A 19,016-nucleotide genomic window follows, 5' to 3' on the forward strand; every position below is an offset into this window, starting at 1 on the left:
TTCATTGAAATAAAGAAGATGCTCCTTTCCTCTAGCCCAGTAAGTTTTAACATTAGTTTCCGGCCTTATGCACTTCTTTTCTTTGAGGCTACATGACAGGAGGTTACAAAGTTGCTTAGACACAATGAGGTCTCGAATAAGATCACTGAAATGTTCTTCGGAGAACTGTTCAGGTGTAGAGATACTGGCTTGATATTCACTGTCGTCAGTGCTAATTTCGCGACCTCCAATTGCTCGACATCTGACAATGAAAGTTCCCGTCATTTTTGTAATATTGACACTGGAATGCTTACTAAATGGCACAGGTCGCCTTGCTGACTCCAAATCAGGATACTCACATTTCCATTTTTTGTTTTTATTGCATTCTCTCCATACCATTGGCACTTCAAAGTTGACATTTCTGTTTGTCCCTTTTCTCTACTTTCGACGACGCTTTACGCAGGATTTATAAACCTTATGGGGAGCCCAAGGCTTATCTTGGTCCGCAAGACGAATACTGAAATATGCCAAATATGGGAATTTCACTCTGCAGCGGAGTGTGCGCTGATATGAAACTTCCTGGCAGATTAAAACTGTGTGCCGGACCGAGACTCGAACTCGGGACCTTTGCCTGGTAGAAGAAAAGCTGTGAGGGCAGGCCGTGACTCGCGCTTGGGTAGTTCAGATGGTAGAGCACTCGCCTGCGAAAGGCAAAAGTCCCGGGTTCGAGTCTCGGTCCGGCACACAGTTTTAATCTGCCAGGAAGTTTTATGCCAAAAATGTTTGCTTCGTAACATTAGTGAAGTTCTATTTTTAAATTAAGTGTATTCACCGCACACATAACAGAACTCAGGCAACCTCGTCTCGAAGAATTAATATTTCACTGCAACAAAACATAAAAATGCGAACTTAATGTTTAATTTGACACAATACAATGTTACATAACTCTAAAAAAATCAAGCATAATTTTAAAATAATGAAAGATTCCCCAACGTAAGAAAGCGGAGGCAAGTTAAGCTAAACTGCAAAGTTTATTTGATAAACAACCGATATCTTAAAAAATAGAGTCAATTTGGAAAAAAACTGATGATAGATTCAGGCTCAGTGACATCAACATATGCAATATCCATTGCGACTTCCACTGCATCCCGATTTTTTTCTGCACTTTATATGAGGTGCCCATCCTTTCTGTGTTTGGTGTGGATTCTCACATTCATGCTGAAATATCGACACAGCACTGCACACGGAATCGTGAGAACGAGATGTTGTGCAGTTCATTATGAAGTGTACTGTCTGATAGGTCGCATACCTGCTATACATTATTTGCCGTTGAAATGTCCAAGTTTACTTTTCTCTGTCACCCTTTTAACCATTAGACGTATACAGAGTATTTGACAAATATTCATCCGCTTTTTACTAGACCATTTATATCTTCTACGTAGATGAAAATAGAAATTTAGGTTGCGTTTTAACCTAGGTATCGAAACAAAAACTTTATCCTCGCGCGAGTTGTAGGTTGCTGGTTCATGTTGGTGCAGGGAGAGGGCTGCCTGGCCTTATGGAGAATATTGCGTATATGTAGTGTTACACATGAGATAATCAAAAATGAAGTTCCTGAGTGTCGTGCAAGTTGGAGAACAGCGAGTTTATATAACAATAAGCTAAAGTCCAGATGAGATTTGCTTCTGAATATACAGTTTGTGGATAATATGAAAGATAGTGGCGATTGTGTTCGATGAATCCTCCTTGCATTTTGCGTGTGATCTGCCCAATACCGTATTTGCCTTCTGCATCCCAGATCATAATTTACCGACACGAGAAGGATTCAGGTCTTTTAGGTGGCCGGACAATTACTTTCACATAATCTTTCTTTTGTTTATTATGTTGAAGTAATTCTCTCGACTTTATTCAGCATATGGGAAATTGCAAGGGTACAGTTTGACGTCTGGTTTTTGGCGTTTCGTTAACACATGAGGTGTTCGTATTTTCGGCTTTATAATATAATGTGTATGCATGCATTCTGAAACTGTTGTTCTTACATAGCACGCACTGCAGTGCCAATAACTGGTAAGGTGCGTGACATTATTATGACGTGACAATATATAATTGATTTACCCATTGCAAGTACGCATTATGCGAATAATCCTTGTCAACCAAGGTCTGTAAGTATATAAATGCCTGTACTTATTTCTTGAACTCTAATACCATGAAATGTCCAAAATCCCTCTTAAACTGATCAACACATGTAAAAAAGGCTGTTAACACCACTACCACTATTACCACCAAAATACGATCAGTTATAGATTCTTAGAAAATATTCTGCACTCAAACAAAATTAAGTGCCTCGAACAGAATGAGCTTCTCCATGTCAACCAGCATGGATTCCGGAAACATCGGTTATGCGAAACCAGATTTGTACTTTTCCCGCTTGACATGCTGGAATGCAAGAATCAGCGCAGTCATGTCGATGCACAACTTCTTGACTTATAAAGAACGTTTTGAACAGTACCGCACAAACACCTATTAACCAAAGTATGGCTATATAGGGTATCAAACGGAACCCCAAGATACTCCCTTCCAAGAGCTGAAACCAGAGAGGGTAGTGATGTTGGACGATGAGCTCTGAAGTGGACGAGCTGACTCATACCACGGGTGTTTCACTGGACAGGCCACTCCATCACAGGAATGAATTGTCCAAAAACCATTACCCCAAAGACGCTGTTTTGTGACAGGGTGCGTTGTTGTGCTTAAACGACCGTCTTCTCCGAACAGTTCCTCTACTGTATGCAGTACACAATCCTCTAAAATAAAGTCATATCCGTCCATATTTAGTAATTTATTCAGCACTATAAGGGAACCACAACATAACATGAAAACATCCTCATACCGTAACCCTAGCTCCTGCACACTTAACTGTTGTCACTACAAATTGTGGGGCGGCGGGTAAAATTTATATAATTAGTTGTTGTTAGTTTAAGTAGTTCGCCGTCTTTCTCGCGCGCAACTAGCAACTATTTTTATGGTCAGCCATAAAGCCACTGACCATATTTTCCAGTCTACATGTCCACATTCTCGTCCACCCCACTAAACAAATTTTTATATTCTCTTTCTGCTTAGCGGGAACAGGACTATCATTATAAATGAAGGTATAGAGTTCCAGTTCATATATGTCTTTTATTAAAGGATCTCACGCATAACAATTTGAAAGTCTCTATGTTCGTTTGACAGTGAATCTTTCTATCCTAAACAGCAAGAACTATCAGTTGAGAAGTGACATCTACTGTACGTTCCTACCAAAATGCCTTTCGCCCTGACTAGTACTACTCAAATAAATGTTCAAAATAAATACTCCAAACAAAAGTGGAAATAATAACCACCACTTGCCACGCGTATTTGTAGTTATCACGGATCACACACTGACAGATGTTGTTGTTGTTGTTGTTGTTGTTGTCTTTAGTCTTGAGACTGGTTTGATGATGCTCTCCATGCTACTCTATCCTGTGCAAGCTTCTTCATTCAGTCTGTTTAGTGTATTCATATCTTGGTCACCCTCTACGATTTTTACCCTCCACGCTGCCTTCCAACGCTAAATTTGTGATCCCTTGATGCCTCAGAACATGTCCTACCAACCGGTCCCTTCTTCTTGTCAAGTTGTGCCACAAACTCCTCTTCTCCCCAGTTCTATTCAGTACCTCCTCAGCATTCTTCTGTAGCACCACATTTCGAAAGCTTCTATTCTCTTCTTGTCCAAACTCTTTATCGTCCACGTTTCACTTCGATACAAGGCTACACTCCATACAAATACTTTCAGAAACGACTTCCTGACACTTAAATCTATACTAGATGTTAACAAATTCCTCTTCTTCAGAAACGCTTTCCTTGCCATTGCCAGTCAACATTTTATATCTTATCTACTTCAACCATCATCAGTTATAATGCTCCCAAAATAGCAAAACTCCTTTAGTGTCTCATTTCCTAATCTAATTCCCTCAGCATCACCCGACTTAATTCGACTACATTCCATTATCCTTATTTTGCTTTTGTTGATGTTCATCTTATACCCTCCTTTCAAGACACTGTCCATTCCGTTTAACTGCTCTTCCAAGTCCTGTGATGCCTCTGACAGAATTACAATGTCATCATCGAACCTCAAAGTTTTTATTTCATCTCCATGGATTTTAATACCTACCCCGAACTTTTCTTTTGTTTCCTTTAGTGCTTGCTCAATGCACAGATATAATAACATCGGCGCGAGGCTACAACCCTGTCTCACACCCTTCCCAACCACTGCTTCCCTTTCGTGCCCATCGACTCTTATAACTGCCATATGGTTCCTGTACAAATTGTAAATAGCCTTTCGCTCTCCCTATTTTACCCTGCCACCGTCAGAATTTGAAAGAATTCGCGTTAGTATTTTGTAGCTGTGACTTATTAAACTGATAGTTAGGTAATTTTCACATCTGTCAGCACCTGCTTGCTTTGGGATTGGAATTATTATATTCTTCTTGAAGACTGAGGGTATTTCGCATGTCTCATAAATCTTGCTCACCAGATGGTAGAGTTTTGTCAGGACTGGCTCCCCCAAGGCCGTCAGTAGCTCTAATGGAATGTTGTCTACTCCGGGGGCCTTGTTTCTACTCAGGTCTTTCAGTGCTCTGTCAAACTCTTCACGCAGTATCTTATCTCTCATTTCGTCTTCATCTACATCCTCTTCCATTTCCATAATATTGTCCTCAAGTACATCGCCCTTGTATAAACCTTCTATATACTCCTTCCACCTTTCTGCCTTCCCTTCTTTGCTTAGAACTGGGTTGCCATCTGAGCTCTTGATATTCATACACGTGGTTCTCTTATCTCCAAAGGTCTCTTAAATTTTCCTGTAGGCAGTATCTATCTTACCCCTAGTGAGATAAGCCTCTACATCCTTACATTTGTCCTCTAGCCATGCCTGCTTAGCCATTTTGCACTTCCTGTCGACCTCATTTTTGAGACGTTTGTATTCCTTTTTGCCTGATTCATTTACTGCATTTTTATGTTTCCTCCTTTCATCAATTAAATTCAATATTTCTTCTGTTACCCAAGGATTTCAACTAGCCCTCGTGTTTTTACCTACTTGATCCTCTGCTGCTTTCACTACTTCATCCCTCAGAGCTACCCATTCTTCTTCTACTGTGTTTCTTTCCTCCATTCCTGTCAATTGTTCCCTTACGCTCTCCCTGAAACTCTGTACAACCTCTGGTTCTTTCAGTTTATCCAGGTCGCATCTCCTAAAATTCCCAACTTTTTGCAGTCTCTTCAGTTTTAATCTACAGTTCATAACCAATAGATTGTGGTCAGAGTCCACATCTGCCCCTGGAAATCTCTTACAATTTAAAACCTGGTTCCTAAATCTCTGTCTTACTATTATAAGATCTATCTGATACCTTCTAGTATCTCCAGGATTCTTCCATGTATACAACCTTCTTTTATGGTCCTTGAACCAAGTGTTAGCTATTATTATTAAGTTATGGCCTGTGCAAAATTCTACCAGACTGCTTCCTCTTTCATTTCTTCCCCCCAATTCATATTCAGCTACTATGTTTCGTTCTCTCCGTTTTCCTACTCTCGAATTCCAGTCACCCATGAATATTAAAATTTAAATTTTCGTCTCCCTTCACTACCTGAATAATTTCTTTTATCTCGTCATACATTTCATCAATTTCTTCATCATCTGCAGAGCTAGTTGGTATATAAACTTGTACTACTGTAGTAGGCGTGGGCTTCGTGTCTATCTTGGCCACAATAATGCGTTCACTATGCTGTTTGTAGTAGCTTACCCGCACTCCTATTTTTTATTCATTATTAAATCTAGCATTTGTAGACTTAGAGAAAGCTTTTGACAATGTTGACTGGAATACTCTCTTTCAAATTCTGAATGTGGTGGGGGTAAGATACGGGGAGCGAAATGCTATTTACAATTTGTACAGAAACCAGATGGTAGTTATAAGAGTCGAGGGACATGAAAGGGAAGCAGTGGTTGGGAAGGGAGTGAGACAGGGTTGTAGCCTCCCCCCAATGTTATTTAATCTGTATATTGAGCAAGCGGTAAAGGAAACAAAAGAAAAATTCGGAGTAGGTATTAAAATCCATGGAGAAGAAATATAAACTTTGAGGTTCGCCGATGACATTGCAATTCTGTCAGAGACAGCAAAGGACTTGGAAGAGCAGTTGAATGGAATGGACAGTGTTTTGAAAGGAGGATATCACATGAACATCAACAAAAGCAAAACGAGGATAATGCAATGTAGTCGAATTAAGTCGGGTGATGCTGAGGGAATTAGATTAGGAAATGAGACACTAAAGGAGTTTTGCTATTTTGGGAGCATTATAACTGATGATGGTTGAAGTAGATAAGATATAAAATGTTGACTGGCAATGGCAAGGAAAGCGTTTCTGAAGAAGAGATATTTGTTAACATCGAGTATAGATTTAAGTGTCAGGAAGTCATTTCTGAAAGTATTTGTATGGAGTGTATCCATGTATGGAAGTGAAACGTGGACGATAAATAGTTTGGACAAGAAGAGAATAGAAGGTTTCGAAATGTGGTGCTACAGAAGAATGCTGAAGATTAGATGGGTAGATCACTTAACTAATGAGGAAGTGTTGAACAGAGTTGGGGAGAAGAGGAGTTTGTGGCACAACTTGACCAGAAGAAGGGATCGGTTGGTAGGACATGTTCTGAGGCATCAAGGGATCACCAATTTAGTATTGGAGGGCAGCGTGGAGGGTAAAAATCGTAGAGGGAGACCAAGAGATGAATACACTAAGCAGATTCAGAAGGATGTAGGTAGCAGTAGGTACTGGGAGATGAAGAAGCTTGCACAGGATAGAGTAGCATGGAGAGCTGCATCAAACCAGTCTCTGGACTGAAGACCACAACAACAACAACATATTAAATCTACTCCTGCATTACCTCTATCTGATTTTGTATTCACCTGACCAAAAGTCTTGTTCGTCCTGCCACCAAATTTCACTAATTTCCACTATATCTTTCACCTATCCATTTCCCTTTTTAAATTTTCTAACCTACCAGCCCGATTAAGGGATCTACATTCCACGCTCCTATCCATAGAACGCCAATTTTCTTTCTCCTGACAATGACGTCCTACTGAGTAGTCCCCGGCCGGAGATCCGAATGGGGGACTATTTTACCTCCGGAATATTTTACCCAAGAGGACGCCATCATCATTGAACCATACAGTAAAGCTCCATGCCCTCAGGAAAAATTACGGCTTCACAGGTCGTTGAGGCCGAGCGGTTCTAGTAGGCGCTTCAGTCTGGAACCGCGCGATCGCTAAGGTCGCAGGTTCGAATCCTGCCTCGGGCATGGATGTGTGTGATGTCCTTAGGTAAGTTAGGTTTAAGTTGTTCTAAGTTCTATGGGACTGACGACCTCAGATGTTAATCCCCTAGTGCTCAGAGACATTTGAACCATTTTTGAACCAAAATTACGGCTGTAGTTTCCCCTTGCTTTCAGCCGTTCGCAGTACCAGCACAGCAAGGCCGTTTTGGTTAGTGTTACAAGGCCACATCAGTCAGTCATCCAGACTGTTGCCCCTGCAACTACTGAAAAGGCTGCTGCTCCTCTTCAGGAACCACACGTTTGTCTGGCCTCTGAACAGTTACCCCTCCGTTGTGGTTGCACCTAAGGTACTTCCACCTGTATCGCTGAGGCACGCTAGCCTCCCCATCAACGGCAAGGTCCATGGTTCATGGACTAACAGATACTTCAGCAAAATCAAAGCGATCCAGCACGGTGTACAGTCCTTGCGAGTTCACCATCAGTTATTGCAGAAAATAAACTTTTTGTCACAGTCCGTCTCTGACGTCATCCGAGGCAGAGCGCAATCCGGCGTTTAACAGACGCGGATCTTACATTGGCTGAGTGTGAAGTGAACCTTTGCTCTTGCCTCTCGGGCTGTATCTATATACAGTGAGTGCATAAAGTATTCGTTAAGTTGTAATTATTTATAAAAACTTTTGGATATGTCACGTGAAAGGGAAAATGTGAACATTCTGTCATATGCAGCGAACCTTGGTAAGTCATTTTTATTGATGGACAAGGAATTAAATACATCCATAGCGATAATATATTTGTCAAAATGGAGAATTTATCAAGGGTTACTTCATAAATATTCGTCCAATCACATTTTTTTTTAATTTACAATCTGAAAATATGATTTTAATTTCGAAAATTAATATTTAGTAGGGTTTCCCTTTGCAGCTTTTACTGCTTGTAGTCGTGTGGGCATCGACTTGACCAAGTTTGCCGTCAGAGAGCCTTGAATGTTGTCCCGTTCGTCTTGAAGTGCTTCTTTTAGGTCTCTCTTGTGAGAAATGTGTCTTCTCCTGGTGCTATCTTCCAGTACTTTCCAAAGGTGTTTTATAGGATTAATATCTGGGTTCTGAGGAGGGGCTTTGCCCTGTTTTGGGGATTGCACAAGAGCACAGCCTTACATGTAGAGCCGTGTGCTTTGGGTCGTTATATTGTTGAAAAATGTAATTTCCTTGCGGACATAATTTTTCGGCGCTAGGATTCAGATTGTCCTACAAAATGTTGATATAGATATGGTGATCTATTGTAACTTCTATGAAATGCTATTTTCCAACACCTGCAGCACTCATACGGCCCCACACCATCAGGGAGCCATCACTGTGTTTAACCGTTGCCACAAGATTGCGTGGCTACATTTCCGAATTCTTCTTACGCATTCGCCTCTCCGACTCGAATATGTTATATCTACTCTCATCAGAAAATATTACTCTATTCCAGAAGTCTTCCGTTTTGAATCTATGTTACATCGCAAAACGAAGACGTTTCTTTCGATTCTGTTCACTGATCCAAAATTTCTTGCGCTCTACCTGGCCGAGATACCCATACGTTTGGAAGGTATTTCTGATTGTGGTGGCACATACATTCTTTCCCCTAGACTCTAACTCCCCAATCAACTTAGGAGCCCTGATTTTAGTTTTCTTCTTCATTTCCCTCATGATAAATCTCACATCTGCAACAGTCAAAGTGTGAGGGCGTCCGGGACGTGGTTGGTTTCTTAATGATTCTGTTGCGCAAAATCGATCTGTTATCGACGGATCCGTCGAACTAAGTCTACCGACTACTTTAGAAATCTCGTAACAAGATTTGCACTCATTATGTAAGCGCAGAATAAGTTTCCTCTCGATCAGCGTCGTCTCACTACCTTTACGGCCCATGGCGCTAACTGCATTGTATCGGCGCCGTTCTGAACAACAACAGGCGATAGAGTGGGGCCGCGCACGGCTGACTCTAGTGTGTGCCGTGGGTCAGCGTTACAGTTTAATCACTGCGCGCAGAAGTTCGGCATGTTCAGATGGTGGACGAATACTTCATGAACTAGCTCTTATATTATGTTTTCTATTTTGTTAACCTTGCTGTCGATTTGGATGTATTTCTTTCCTTGCTATTCAACAAAAATGACTTACCGATGTATTTCTTACGTGACTGGCTCATTATATTTTGAATACAGTTTTTTCATGTTTCACTGATTTTGTTTTCTAAAATATATGCAGCTAGACGAATACGTTTTTGAACTCACTGTATGTGCCGCAGCGGACGGCCAAGGGAATACCAGCTGTCACCTGTCTTATGCACACGGCAGCAGTCCCTGAACGACCGCTTTCTCGGACACATAATCTTTAATAAGAAAGTTATGAATTAATTTAGAATCTTCCTGCATTCAGTAAGTTTGTTGAAATCACAGAAAAAGTTTCATCTCGATTGAATAAAAACTTTGCCTCTTAGAATTTGTAGAGTGGAACTCCGGTAGATCGTTACCTCTGAACTATAGCTTTGAAAGATCTTGCAGTGGTTGTTATTAATATTTCGGTCCTACAATTTGTTATAGCTCTATTACTTAATAAGTTTTCTCACGCGCTGTGAGTTACAAATTAGGTTTTCATTAAATTACTCGAAAACAATTAGAGGTAGCTTCACGTAGTCTCTTAGTTGTTGCTTTTAGGCTGAACTGAAGCATCATACAAATTTTTACATCACTAAGTCTAAAAATTTAGCGCCTTCAATTTTTTTAAAACGTGGATTCTGACTAATTTTTATTCTATCCTGTTGAAACTTGCACCATTTATTTTTGACATGCATTAGCACATTATGACCAAATTCTGGCTTACTATCTTTATTATTTAGCTCCACTTATTTTTCCTTAAAACTGTATTTTTATGAAAACTATTGATTCAATTGCTTTAAGACTGGACATTTAAAACGTTATTACATTAAAGTACATGTTAGCAAAGTTTGGCCGGCCGCTGTGACCGAGCAGTTCTAGGCCCTTCAATCCGGAACCGCGCGACCGCTACGATCGCAGGTTCGAATCCTGCCTCGGGCATGGATGTTTGTGATATCCTTAGGCTAATTAGGTTAGATTGTCTGCCTGCGAAACTTAATGCGACGGTCTTGTCCGACATGCTGGAAAATGACGTCTTCGTGTCAGCCCGAGACGGAGTGGGCTTCCCTCCGTTCTTCCAGCACCACCGCATTATGGTATTCACATGCGCCATTAACTGGATCATAAATTTGTAAGTAGGCTGTTTAGGTTTTTTTATTGGTAACGCCACGTAGCGCTCTGTACGAAAAATCACTGGCTGTGCCGTGTGCAGTCTGTGGCTGGTTTGCATTGTTGTCTGCCATTGTAGTGTTGGGCAGCGGCAGCTGGATGCTAACAGCGCGTAGCGTTGCTCAGTTGGAGATGAGCCGCCAGCAGTGGTGGACGTGGGGAGAGAGATGGCGCAGTTTTGAAATTTGTAAGAATTGGTGTCATGAACTGCTATATATATTATGACTAGTGAGGTAAATACATTGTTTGTTCTCTATTAAAATCTTTCATTTGCTAACTATGCCTATCAGTAGTTAGTGCCTTCAGTAGTTTGAATCTTTTATTTAGCTGGCAGTAGTGGCGCTCGCTGTATTGCAGTAGCTTGAGTAACGAAGATTTTTGTGAGGTAAGTGATTTGTGAAACGTATAGGTTATTGTTAGTCAAGGCCATTCTTTCGTAGGGATTTTTGAAAGTCAGATTGCGTTGCGCTAAAAGATATTGTGTTTCAGTTTAAGCACAGTCCTGTAATAATTTTTCTAAGGGGACGTTTCAAATTACCTGGATATTGCTCGGTCGACGTGGTCAAGAGGAGTCGCCACGTAAGACATCACATGTCCGTCCAATGCACTTTTATCTTAAAATCGACCGTGTAAAATCCGTTACGTGAACCATCACAATCACAACAGCTTGCCAACAAGTAACAGGAGAAACGTTGTGAAGTTTCCGCCAAAATTGGTTGGAGCTACTATCATTGTGTGTCGATAGGAAAGGGGGACACGTCGAGTGTATTCTGTAATTGTAACATCATATGACATCATTTGTACGAACAAAATAAACGTCATTCTCGGCTTTCACCGTTTGTAAGGAGATGTATGACTTACTCTGTAAATAATAATTACAAACAAAGGGAGAAATGCTGCAGTTTCACAAGTTTTATACGACTCTAGTACCTGCTCGAAGAAACAAGGAGAGAATATTCAACAACTTACGAAAATGTTAACTTCTCCTCATCAAAGTACAAATAGTATTGGAAATACTTTTCGTCGGCCGCTATGACCGAGCGGTTCTTGGCGCTTCAGTCCGGAACCGCGCTCCTGCTACTGTCGCAGGTTAGAATCCTGTCTAGGGCATGGATGTGTGTGATGTCCTTAGGTTAAGTTAGGTTTAAGTAGTTCTAAGTCTAGGGGACCGATGACCTCAAATGTTAAGTCCCATAGCGCTTAGAGCCATTTGAACCCAATACTTTTAATTCCCTCAGCGAATGGTTGATCACTTCATTTGGAATCCTGCCCATTACAGAGTCTTCGTCCTTTTCAGCAAAATACTAGAGGAATGGGTAGTTGCTTCACCCTCAAAATAAAGCAAACCCATCCAAACTGAAATGAGGAATTCAAGGCATTTTTACCGGGAAACGATATCAACAAAACAAAAAAAAACTGAGCCGTGTGTTTGTCCTTAGGATAATTTAGGATACTCTTAGGGACTGATGACCTCAGCAGTTAAGTCCCATAACATTTCACACACATTTTACCTTTTTTTTAAGTGAATTTTTATTGTGTGTATGTATAAGGCTGATGACTTGCTCGATATTTTCAGTATATACTATCTGATCAGAAGCGTACGGACACGCTTGTTTAATGCAGAACTGACCATTATATGTCACAAGTGGCAGATCAGCCAGTACAAAAGGAGGCGGAGAGAGTTGTGTTGTCAGTAAAGAAGGAACATTTATTTTTATCTGTTATTACTTTTATGTTGTAATTTCCATGTACTGACACGTTCCATGACCTTGGAGATTTGCTTCTCAATTTGGTGCAACGGAACTTGACTTGTAAATACATAAACGATCACGAACATGCTGCCGTTCGGACTGTGGGGTTTACACGTGAACCTGCGCTAGCCTGAGCGATGCACCAAGGATCCAGCCGGCAGCTCGCTCGGTCCTCCGGCATACGGCGCCTGCCCTCAGCGTCTGCGCCGCCCCCGTGCGCGGGGCATCGTGGCTCGCGTGATTCGGCCGCGGGTGTCAGATTCCAAAGTGTAAAGGCGCCCGCGAAGCGAGCACGCAACCTGGAGGAGGCGGCTTTTTGTCTCTAGGAATCCCAGGCGTGACCCAGCAATCCGTGCACGCGCAACAAACAGATTCATTAGGCTCTCGTAGGCAAGACAAAGAAGCTCAACACGCGCCGTCACGAAAGCTCATTGTCGGCAAGCGACAGTGTCCATTGGCCCCGGTTTCATCTGAAAGATCTCTTCCTCCATATTCTTTTCTCCTTATGATACACCATCGGGTCGGCGACTATGTCAGCGAGGTATAGCGTCTGTGGAATGTTCAGAATGAGAAACATGATGTGCGTTCATCAGTCGAGGTGGATAACAGCACAGTACCGAAATGTTGTGCCCAACCTTTGCTTCGTCGCTTCCTCGTACAGTCCTTTTCGAGCTGCAGAAAGGGACTGCTGATCCAATTCCCAGGCACGCGGAATCCCACCACATCATAAATATGGCAGTGGTATACGTGCTCGTAGTACCTCCCTAATCCCCAAAAGGAACTTCTTCCCTTTGCTACACAACGGTATCACGACAGCAGTTAATCGTTCATCTGGGGAGTAATACTCCTGATGGGTTGCTCACTATACAGGATGGTCCATTGATAGTGACCGGGCCAAATACCCCACGAAATAAGCATCAAACGAAGAAACTACAAAGAACGAAACTCGTGTAGCTTGCAGGCGGAAACCACATGGTGCTATGGTTGGCCCGCTAGATGGCGCTGCCATAGGTCAAACGGATATCAACTGTCAACTAGTCACAGAAGTATAAGTACGTGGTACCATGTAACGTTCCCCCAGTGCGGACGGTATTCGTTTCGTGATACATTACCCGTGTTAAAATGGACCGTTTACCAATTGCGGAAAAGGTCGATATCGTGTTGATGTATGGCTACTGTGATCAAAATGCCCAACGGGCGTGTGCTACGTATGCTGTTCGGTATCCTGAACGACATCATACAAGTGTCTGGACCGTTCGCCGGATAGTTACGTTATTTAAGGAAATAGGAAGTGTTCAGCCACATGTGAAACGTCAACCACGACCTGCAACAAACGATGATGCCGAAGTAGGTGTTTTAGCTGCTGTCGCGGCTGATCCGCACATCGGTAGCAGACAAATTGCGCGAGAATCGAGAATCTCAAAAACGTCGGTGTTGAGAATGCTACATCAACACCGATTGCACCCGTACCATATTTCAATGCACCAGGAAATGCATGGCGACGACTTTGGACGTCGTGTACAGTTCTGCCACTGGTCACAAGAGAAATTACAGGACGATCTCAGATTTTTTGCACGCATTCTATTTAGCGACGAAGCGTCATTCACCAACAGCGGTAACGTAAACCGGCATAATATGCACTGTTGGGCAATGGAAAATCCACGATAGCTGCGACAAGTGGAACATCAGCGACCTTGGCGGGTTAATGTATGGTGCGGCATTATGGGAGGAAGGATAATTGGCCCTCATTTTATCGATGGCAATCTAAACGTGAAGTTCTACCAATGTTACTACAAGATATTTCACTGCATGACAGAAAGGCGATGTACTTCCAACGCGATGGATGTCGGGCACATAGCACGGGTGCGGTGGAAGTTGTATTGAATAGCATATTTCATGACAGGTGGATTGGTCGTCGAAGCACCATACCATGGCCCGCACGTTCATCGGATCTGCCTCCCGATAATTCTCTCTGTGGGGAAAGTTGAAGGATATTTGCTTTCGTGATCAACCGACAACGCCTGACAACATTCGTCAGCGGATTGTCAATGCATGTGCGAACATTACGGAAGGTGAACTATTCGCTGTTGAGAGGAATGTCGTTACAGGTACTGCCAAATTCATTGAGGTTGACGGTCTTCATTTTGAGCATTTATTGCATTAATGTGGTATTTACAGGTAATAGCGCTGTAACAGCATGCGCTCTCAGAAATTATTAGTTCACAAAGGTACATGTATCACATTGGAACAACCGAAATAAAATTTTCAAACGTACCTACGGTCTGTATTTTAATTTAATAAACATACCTGTTACCAGCTGTTCGTCTAAAATTGTGAGCCACATGTTTGTGACTACTACAGCGCCATCTATCACAAAGGGAAAAAAGTGGTCCATTTAAAACATTCATATATCTTTACGTACTACACGAATATGTAATAAAAATGGGGATTCCTATTTTTAAAAAAAGCAGTTGATATCAGTTTGACCTATGGCAGCGCCATCTAACGGGCCAACCATAGCGCCGTTTGGTTTCCCCGTTCAAGCTAGACAAGTTTCGTTATTTGTTGTTTTGTCGTTTGACGGTTATTGCGTCAGATATTTGGTCCGGTCACGATCAATGGACTGCCCTGTATATTGAATGTTATACGGCAGAGCAGTTATAACAGACTCTGAACAACAAGACTCTTCTGTACTATAGGTGTTTACATCCGCATGTAATCTATAAGGTGATTGCCTTATGATGTTGCAGACTTTCAGGAAAGATGGAGAAGGGTAAATGTATTAATTTGAGGTAACGAATCCTAGTCCGGAAACGACCGAGACAAATGTATAAGCGGAAATCCACTCAATTTCCGCTTCAGTCTCGCGCAGTGTTCAAAAGGAGGTTCCCAACTTCCGAACCCTGATCATGGCTTACAGAATTACCGTTGAATACATCACATTACTCTCGGATAACTTTCCCCATCGATTGTCAGAGAGATCAAAAATCCTACGTCTACGGTACGGCATTACCTGTAAAAGTTTCATAAGCTGCTACAATTACAACAGTGATTCAAAATGGCGTCCCCTAGTGCCCATGCAGTCGTGGCACGATCGCAGAAATTTCGGTTGCACCCGTTCTAATAACCCCGCTGTCGTTTGTAAAATGTCGAAGGCAGCGAGAGCTCTTGCCATGTCATGCTCTTCAGTCTAGACAGGCCTCTCGTTCACAAAACTTTTAATGTGGCCGCAAAGATGAAATCAAGTAGGGTGGGAACTGGTGAACGTGCTGGTCACGAAATAGGACGCCCCCTCCCTATCCACTTTCCAGGGAAAGTCTGACCCAGGTGTTCACGAAACGTCAGTCCAACGTGAGGCGGGGCTCCATCATGTTGTAACTACATTTGTCGGAACCTACAACAGCAACAACAATACTAGTACATTTATTCCATCGCAAGAGTGGAAATATTCTCTTATAACTTTCGACTCGGTCGCTTCCGAACCATAGTGCCTCACCTCAAATTGATAGAGTGCCCCATCTCCATCACCCCTGAAAGTTTGTAAAAGCCTCACGGAAGCACCCTTATATGCCCAAACGCACCAGCCGTGTAATGAAAATACCATTCTCTGAGCTAGAAGATAAAAAAAGCTGTGAAATTTCTAGTTCTGAATGATGTCTTCTCCGGGAAATGGAATGCAGTGCAACACAGCTCAACAACCAGTCATAAAGCTACGAATTCTGCAGATCAGCTTCGTAGCATGGCTGTGCAATAACGTAGCGCGCTGAAGAGACGGGCAGTGCTTTGGTTCTCTCCAAAGGTGATAAAAGTCACTTTGGATGGCAAATTCTAGGGCGGTTTTCGGAAATTTTCCTTCATTTTGTTGTACACCTATGTAGTTTTCAAAACAAATGTTGTTGAACATTATTTACGCTGTTCAAAGTACACTATTGGCCATTAAAATTGCTACACCAAGAAGAAATGCTGATGAGAAACGGGTATTCATTGAACAAATATATTATACTAGAACTGACATGTGATTACATTTTCAATCAGTTTGGGTGCATACATCCTGAGAAATAGGTACCCAGAACAACCACCTCTGGCCGTAATAACTATCTTGATACGCTTGGATGACTTGTACAGGTACAACTGCCCATGCAGCTTCAACACGACACCACGGTTCATCAAGAGTAGTAACATGCGTATTGTTGCTCGGCCACCATTGACCAGACATTTTCAATTGGTGCGATATCTGGAGAATGTGCTGGCCACGGCAGCAGTCGAACATTTTCTGTATCCAGAAAGACCCGTACAGGACCTGCAACATGCGGTCGTACATTACCCTGCTGAAATGTAGGGTTTCGCAGGGATCGAATAAAAGGTAGAACCACGGGTCGTAACGCATCTGAAATGTAACGTCCACTATTCAAAGTGTCGTGAATGTGAACAAGAGGTGACCGAGACATGTAACCAATGGCACCCCATATCATCACGCCGGGTAATACGCCAGTACGGCGATGACGAATACACGCTTCCAATGTGCGTTCACCGCGATGTCGCCAAACACGGATGCGACCATCATGATGCTCTAAACAGAACCTGGATTCATCCGAAAAATGACGTTTTGCCATTCGTGCACACAGGTTCGTGGTTGAGTACACCATCGCAGGCGCTCCTGTCTGTGATGCAGCGTCATGGGTAACCGCAGCCATGGTCTCCGAGCTGATAAACCATGCTGCTGCAAAACGTCGTCATCGAACTGTTCGTGCAGATGTGTTGTCTTGCAAACGTCCCCATCTGTTGACTCAGTGATCGAGACGTGGCTCCACGATTAGTTACAGCCATGACGATAAGATGACTGTCATCTCGACTGCTAGTGATACGAGGCGTTACATTTCAGATGTGTGGCTCTACTCTTCATTCGATCCCTGAGAAACCCTTCAATTCAGCAGGATAATGCACGACCTCAAGTTGCAGATCCTGTACAGGTCTTTCTGTATACAGAAAATGTTTGACTATTGCCCTGGTCAGCACATTATCCAGATCTCTCACCAATTGAAAACGTCTGGTCAATGGTGGCCGAGCAACTGGCTCGTCACAATACGCCAGTCACTACTCTTGATGAACTGTGGTATCGTGTTGAAGCTGCATGGGCAGCTGTACCTGTACACGCCATCTACGCTCTGTTTGAATCAATGCCCAGGCGTATCAAGGCCTTTATTACGGCCAGAGGTCGTTGTTGTGGGTACTGATTTCTCAGGATCTATGCACCGAAATTGCGTGGAAATGTAATCACATGTCAGTTCAAGTATAATATATTTGTCCAATGAATACTCGTTTATCATCAGCATTTCTTCTTGGTGTAGCAATTTTAATGGCCAGTAGTGTATTGTGGCATAACTCTTCACTAGTTGGCACTCGTATTGATTTGATTGGTCGACATGGCTCAGCACTACGAGCCTATCAATCATCCTTGCTGCATATTCACATCTTTCTTCCCACGCCTTAATTATTCTTTTTAACACTTCACTTTTGACTTCTCTAGTGTCCTACATCTGTCACTACTTTCATTCACATTCAGGAATGCCAATATACACTGAGATGGCAAGTCATGGGATACCTTCCACTATCGTGTAGGAACTCCTTTTGCCCGGCGTAGTGCAGAAGCTTGACGCGGCATGGGCTCAACAGATCGTTGGAAGTCTCCTGCAGAAATATTGAACCATTCTGCCTAATAGCCGTCCATAGCAGCAAAAGTGTTGCCGGTGCAGCGTTTTGTTCACGGACTGACCTCTCCATCAAGTCGCATAAATGTACGATGGAATTCATGTCGGGCGATCTGGTTCCAAATCAATCGTCTGAATTGCCAAAATGTTCTTAAAACCAATCGCGAACAATTGTGGTCTGGTGACATATCGTACCGTCGTCCACAAAAATTCCAGCGAGGTCCGGTTGCAAATAGTAAAGTAACCGATCATAGCCATTTCCCTTCAATGGTCGGTTCTGTTTGACCAGGGGACACTCCATTCCATGTAGGCACAGTTCACGCCATTACAGGGCCACCTGCAGCTTGTACAGTGCCTTGTTGACAACTTGGGGGTCTGCGCCACGCTGGAACGCTACCGTCAGCTCTTATCAACCGGAATCGGGACTCAGCGGACCAAAGCACGGTTATCCAGTCGTCTAGGATACAACTGATATTGTCACGAGCCCAAGAGAGGCGCTGCAGGTGATGTGCTGTTAGCAAATGCACGGGCTTCAGACGTTTGTTGCCATAATCCTCTTACACCGCACTGTCCTAACGGGTACGTTCGTCGTACGTCCCTTATTGATTTCTGTGGTTATTTCGCGCAATGTTGCTTGTCTGTTAGCGCTGACAGTTCTATAAGGAAACGCCGCTGCTCTCGGTCGTTAAGTGAAGGCCGTCCGCCACTGCGCTGTCCATGGCGAAAGGTACTGCCTGAAATTTGGTATTCTCGGCACACTCTTGACACAGTGGATCTCGAAATACTGAATTCCCTAACGATTTTAAAACTGAATTACAGCCAGTCTAGACCGCAAAAACATTTATTTCGAAGGTATCCGGTTTCGGTCAGTATTCGGCCATCCTAAGAGACCATCATACCTCGATGGTAGGCGGTGGGGGTAAATGGAGCGGGTG

Source organism: Schistocerca gregaria, chromosome 4 (genome assembly GCF_023897955.1).
Source record: "Schistocerca gregaria isolate iqSchGreg1 chromosome 4, iqSchGreg1.2, whole genome shotgun sequence".
Taxonomy (NCBI): domain Eukaryota; kingdom Metazoa; phylum Arthropoda; class Insecta; order Orthoptera; family Acrididae; genus Schistocerca; species Schistocerca gregaria.